This window comes from Rhinolophus ferrumequinum, chromosome 3 (assembly GCF_004115265.2).
Source record: "Rhinolophus ferrumequinum isolate MPI-CBG mRhiFer1 chromosome 3, mRhiFer1_v1.p, whole genome shotgun sequence".
Lineage (NCBI taxonomy): Eukaryota > Metazoa > Chordata > Mammalia > Chiroptera > Rhinolophidae > Rhinolophus > Rhinolophus ferrumequinum.
In genome coordinates, this window is record NC_046286.1 from 90,086,237 (window position 1) to 90,092,946 (window position 6,710).

The 6,710-nt window shown below is 41.0% G+C and overlaps 1 protein-coding gene across 2 annotated transcripts in view; it reads right to left on the bottom strand.

The window, feature by feature from the left end:
* SHPRH (SNF2 histone linker PHD RING helicase) overlaps positions 1 to 6,398 on the bottom strand; it is a 77,115-nt gene extending 70,717 nt beyond the window's left edge. For both annotated transcript variants that reach the window (XM_033098980.1, XM_033098971.1), the window contains exon 1: positions 6,176 to 6,398. The gene's annotated coding sequence lies outside the window, so the exon portion shown is untranslated. The remainder of the gene's footprint in view (positions 1 to 6,175) is intronic.
* Between the last annotated feature and the right edge of the window lie 312 nt (positions 6,399 to 6,710).

Here is a 6,710-nt window from a genome sequence, read left to right on the forward strand (position 1 = left end):
AATGGAACAATAAAGTGGGAACTGGCGGGCCCTTACCTCCCTATTTCTGACAAAAGCAAGGCTGCTATAGTGGGGGTATCTATTTTGGGGAGAACAGTGCCTAAACTGAAAAGATATCCTTTGTTACTGAGTACAGAAGAAAAAGCACATGACAATGGACTCTGCCTACAGAGAGGTTTCCCCCATTATCACTGAATACAGTATAAACCGGGTCCAGGCAGCTGCTTTTGACCCTCCCCTTAAGCAAATTGTATAAGCGGAAACAATGAAAGGTGAAACTGGGAATCTGACCTGTAAAGATGAGCTCACAATCAACAATCAAACATTATTTTACTCCAACAGTAAAATAAATCAACAAAGACAAACTTTCACCAAAGGAAACAAATGTAGCAATCTAAATAGGACTTTGTAATACAATCAATCAACATCATTAAACTCCCAGGGAGATAACATACTGTTATCTGAGGAAGGATTTATATGTGGAATATATAAAGAACTCTCGTAAATCAATAGTAAGACAAAAACCTTATTAAAAAATGGACAAAAATTTGACACTTCAGCAAAGCTGATCTTTAAGTGGCAAGTAAGCATATGAAAATTCTTCACTATCATCAGTCATTAACGGCAAATTCAACCCACAAAGTACTATGAGAAATTACAAATCCACTAGAATGGTTAAAATTTAAAAGACTGAAGATGCAGAGCAACCAGAACTGAACTCTCAATCATTCCAACAGGAAAAGTTTGTCAATTTCTTATAAAATTAATTATACATTTGCTGCACAGCCTGGTTATGCCACTCCTTGTTATTGACTGAAGAGAAATAAAAACATAGATTCACAAAAAGACTTAAATTTGAATGTTAATAGCAGTCTTATTAATAAAAGCCAAAAACTGGAAACCCAAATGTCCATCACCCAGTGAATGAACAAATGGAATACTACTCCATGATAAACTACTGATACAACATACAACATGGATGAATTTTTAAAGCACTATGATAAGTGAAGGAAGCCAGATGTGAAAGACTACATACTGTATTATCCTATTCACATGAAATTCTAGAAAAGTCAAAAATCTAGTGATAGGAAGCAGATTGGTGGTTACTTGGGCCCAGGAAGTGGGAAGAGGTGATTGACAGCAAAGGAGCTGCAGGGAAAACTTTGGGGTGACAGAAATGTTCTACTGATGATTACATGATTGCATGCATTTGTTAAAACTCATCAAATTGTGCACTTAAAATTGTTGAGTTTGATTATATACAAATTACACTATAATAAATCTGATTTAAAAAGAAAAAACAGGTGAAGGAGGGACTTAAAAATTATAAAAGAATATTAAAAATAGTTTTATTCGAATAAACTTGAAAAATCTAAGATAAAATGGGTAGTTTACTAAAAAATATAAATGAATAAAACTGACCGAAGACATACAAAATCTGAGTAGAACAATAACCATAAAAGAAACTGATGTAGTATTTCTTACGTACCTAAGATCTACCCCACTCCCTTGCTCTTGCTGACAGAACCTTTCCTTTATTTAGGAACATGGTGGACTTGTGATTTAAAAGAAGGGTGGTTTCCTTGGCAGCCCCGAGGAGGCTGTTTCTCTCTGTATAGTCCCATAAGGTTGCCACTAGCTCCATGTGGCTATTTAAATAAGACTAAATAATATTATACACCCAGCTCCTCAGGCTCACTAGCCACACTTTAGATGCTCGATAGCTGTATGGTTACTGTATGAGTGCAAATATAGAACATTCTCAAAAGTGCTAGAAGTCTAGCAAACAGTGCTGGCCTAAGTCAATCATGAGAGTTCCATTGCCTAGCCAGTGCCTGGTTCATGAATGCGCAGGTGATAGACTATAATCAATCCCTAAGGACAGTTAACTATGAGTATTCAAGCATCTTATCTTCTCTCTTAACTAGGAAGAATAATACTTCTATTATTCTAGGAAGGCCCTAATAACCTAAGTATTTATCTATGTCCAGTTCTCCTCAGAACACAGGCTAGCATACCGGAATTTGGTCATTCTGCTGGAATGATGTGAGCTACAGAGCCTCACATCTGCAAAGGAACTTTGAGCAGTTAGGCTATATCAGCTTACTGGTTAACTACAGGCACAGATATGCTATATAACACCACCCTGAAGCTCAACGTCTTGAGAAAGCAATCCTTTATTCTCACAGATCTACAGGATAGCTGAGGGCTGGCTGATCTGGGCTGGTTTCTGGAGCGGCAGGCTTAATGTGGCTGTCATCCTCCCCCTGGGACCCGCAAAGCAACACACATAGGAGATCAGACAAGTTCGCAAACATCCTAGAGAAAGTGCTACATACCTCATTTCTGAGTATCACTACGATCACCTTCAAAGTATTCCCCTTGGGAAGCTATGCACCAACGCCAGCGCCTAGTCCACCCTTCAAAGCAATTTTGGAACTCTTTTTCTGGAATGGCCATCAGAGCTGGTCATCGTATTAACCTCCATGTCCTGAATGTCATGAAAATGTCTTCCTTTCAATATTTCCTTTATTTTTGGGTAAAGAAAGAAGTCATTGCGGGCCGATCAGGTGAGTATGGAGGGTGTTCCAATACAGTTGTTTACTGGCTAAAAATTCTCTCACAGACAGCAATGTGTGAGCTTTGTCGAGATGCAAGAGCCATGAATTGTTGGTAAAAAGTTCAGGTCGTCTAACTTTCTCATGCAGCCTTTTCAGCACTTTCAAATAGTACGCTTGGTTAACTGTTTGTCCATTTGGTACAAATTCATAATGAATAATTCCTCTGGTACCAGAAAATGCTAGCAACATCGTTGCAACAAGTTCACGAATTGTCACACCTCGTATATTCCTATTGCTGATGGCTGAGGTGAAAGCATGCAAATCCAATCACACATGTACTTTTCAAAGACCTTGGTCATGCAAAACCACTAAGTTTCCATGGGCCAAAGTAAGTCACATGGATGAACCGAAGTCAAGAGGTGAGAAAATGTATTAGCTTCATTACTGGGTGGAGCTGCTGATGGCAAAGAGAGTAGATGTGAGGTAGGGGGTGGGGAGGGAACTGGGCCAGTTACACAATCTATCACACCAACCATAATATCAATAACACGGTAATTATGGGATCATTAACTCTAAAACCCCAAAAAGCAACTCGCTATAGAGCCTCACATCTGCAAAGCAACGTGGCTTACAGGAGAGGATTCTAATTCTAGCTTCGGCAATAGCTAACTGTGTGGCACCGAAATAGTTACCTAACCTCTTTGTGCCAGTTTTCTCATTTCTAAAACAGGGATGATAGCAGAATTGTGCTTAAGAATAAAGTATAATTTCACAGTAACAGAAATTTAGCATATATTCAGTAGGTGGTAATTGCTATTATTGTCATTTGATGATCCTATAAACGATGTTTTACAATAACCAAACTTTATGTGGCAGGATGGGAGGCGATAGATCAGTGTATCTCAAACTTGACTGCACATTAGAATCACCTGTGGGAACTTTTAAAAATCCCGATGCCCAAGTACTACCACTCGTTACTCAAAAAAACAAAACAAAACAAAACCAACCAACCAAAAAAAAAAACAAAACTCATTTTGGTTGACTCTGTTCCTAACGGATCTCTCTCCAGGGATAATTTCTTGAACCAAAAAAAGGATATTATTTCATCAAAGCTACTTATAACCATGTTAATTGGCAGCTACTGGTATATCTCGAATCACATACCAAATCCTTCTCCCAGTTTTCTTCATACCATATAAATCCCACATTTGATGGCTCTACTTCTTCCTCCCTCTTAACTATCAGTGTCTGTGTAAAATGTAATTATATGCAGTGGTCTGTATGGACCACATGTGGACCATCCTGCATTTCAATGTGAAAAGCCTTTTGCTTGGAATGCTCTTTCACACTTTGCTGACTGTTACTGTCCTGCTCGTCGTCCCCAAACCCTCCATAACCAGGCCTGCTTAGTTCAGGGCTTCTCCTCCTTGATCTCAACTGCTACTTAACCGTTTGACTAATGAAACACTTGAAGGCTGGGCAGGAATAGTATCCTATTCAACACTGTACCTCCAATGCCAAGTCAGTGCCAGGATGGAAATGATATACAAAATAAGGTGAAACAAAGACTCTAACTCCGTGAATATCCTCCCTTTGTTTAAAGACCTAAGAGTACTTTACTCACATTTCTTTTTGGACAAGAGTCTCTTAACCACATTCTAGAAGACTGCAGGTAACGTGAAACTATTCTTTATTATTTCTGGCCCAGAATGAGACAGACAAAACTGACTGACCTGTACCTTTAATAGAAAACAAAGACAGATTGCTAGAAAAATAAACACAAAATGGTAAAGTTAATAAGATAACACAACAAATGATTTTCAATTAAACTTAAATTTAGGTTTTTTCCCCCACCAAACCATAATCTCCTTATTAAAAGCACAAACCCTGAATTACAAATCCATGGTAGACTCGGGCTTGGGCTATTAAAAGCAACAGGAGTATACATTTACATGTATACATCCAACGTGAGCCCTATGTAAGCGAAGCCCAATCATTACATAAAACTTTCAATGATCTAGCAGTACCACAATCCTTTTCCATTGTGGTAACTCCAGCAGGAGAGTATTTTCATCTGTTGAACCCTAAAATACGTTAGTCACAAAAACTTGAAACATGCCCTCATAAGCTTCTTCACCAGCAAATTCTATTTCCTCTAAATCTTTCTAACCTAAACTCTTTATAAAAGATTTATTTTAATAATTCTAAAAGTACAGTTCTTTTAGGCTGAGCAAAAAGTACAGCTGAGCAAAAAGGAAAAAAATATATAAATACATACATACATACATACATATATATCAGGGATGCCAAAAATGTATACAAGTGGACACTTTGGTCAACATTGCTCAAACAGTTCGCCGTCAACAGAAGTGTCTGGATGCTGATGGTAACCACTTTGAGCACCTCTTGTAATTGCAGAAGTCACACATGACTTGTATTCATCTTTTGTCATCAGTATATATTAAATATTACAATTTTAATAGTTTTCCTTTCTTAAAATGTGTATACTTTTTATACTTTTAAAATATATATATATTACATAATCTTTCAAAAGTAAACTATTTTATTTTCAACTGCCAACTTACTAACTGGTCCTGCAAAGCTCTAGGAAGTACAGGCTAAGTAATAAAGGCACACTTATCGCACTACTGCTCACATTTGCTGTTTCCAGCAGTTACAGATCATAAACCAACTAGTCTTTTTGGTGACAATACAGAGCTCCTGGATCATTTCTATTCATGGGAAGTTCACCATTCTTGCTATCACCCAACAGAAATGACTTAAAATTATTTTATTTTGTTCAGTCATAGCCTCAAGTTAATTTAAAAACAAGTTGGAAAACACAAAACATCTAGTATTTCTACCCCGTGCCTAATGTCAAATCACTTAGAAAAAAGACACAAGCTTAAGGGCTACAAGCTTAATAGTCATGATTTAATGATATTGTGTATCTGACGGTGACCGTCAATCATCAGATAACACACGTTCGTTCATAAACCTAGCCACCACCATGGAGTCAAAACGTGCAAGGGTGGTTTTGAATGCAAACGTAATTCATCTGACTCCAAAGGTAACTGAGAACTTTCAGACTAACTTAGAAGCCTCGGCCTCCCCTTTTACTGCATTACAACCTCGCGCACCAAACTAGGAAGCTGCCCATTTCCAGCTTGCAGGGGCGTTATCTGCTGCGAATGGTGATACCCACTCAATTTTCTTCTGAAACGACCCAAAAGCGGTTCCAGAAGTCAGAGCAGAGCTGTCAGCGACGGATCGCTCCCAACAGGCCGGGCAAACAAGCTACCGCGAGGCCGAGGAGCACGACAATAGCCTCTCCGACGCTCCAACAAAACATCGCCGGCCCAGCCCCCGGGGAGAAGCACGTCCTCCTTTCCCACGACCCCACCTTCTCCCGGAGGAGCCGTGGCAGTCCGAGGGCCCGCCCGTCTGGGATGGGGAAGGGTCGGGGAGACTTGTGCTGCGGCTCACTCGCAGCCCTTTAGATTCCCGGGCCCCAGAACAACCAAGTCCTCCTTCCCTGAGACCTCAGTCTCGGTCCGGAGTTGTCTCCCATACCCGACCTCTGACCCCTGACCCTCCATCACCCGAGCGCCTACCTAGACTAGTTCTCCAAGCCTCTTGAGCGTCTCCGCACCAAGGCCCTCTAATGCTCCCGCAGGTCCCGGGCACGCAGTCGCCACCCACCGAATATCCACCTGAGGTGGGCTCGCGCGCTTTACGCTGGTTTGTGTTGGGGTTCCCGGGGGACCCAGAAACCTCAGCTCCTAGCTGCAGGGCGCGCTCTGGAGCGTGGGGTCAAGGTGAACGCGCACGTCGAGTTGCCCCGCCCCCTTTCTCCGGCGGTGGCTTCAAGAGCCTCTTCTACGCAAGTCCACACGGTTAAAGGCCACGAGTGGATGCAGTTGGAATCTCGCGATAGCTCTGTCCACGGCTTTAGAGACTACAGGATTGGCTGGAACCTCTAAAGAGGAGGCGGGCTCTAAGCAGATATTAAATACAGGCGGCTTCCCCGCTGAAGGGGCGGGGTTCCCGTGCAGGAGTGATGGGTTTCGTTTGTGGCCTTAATAAAAAGGCAGAAGAAAATTCTGCGAACGCACGGCTTTTCTTGCTTCTAGAAAGCAGCCATTCATT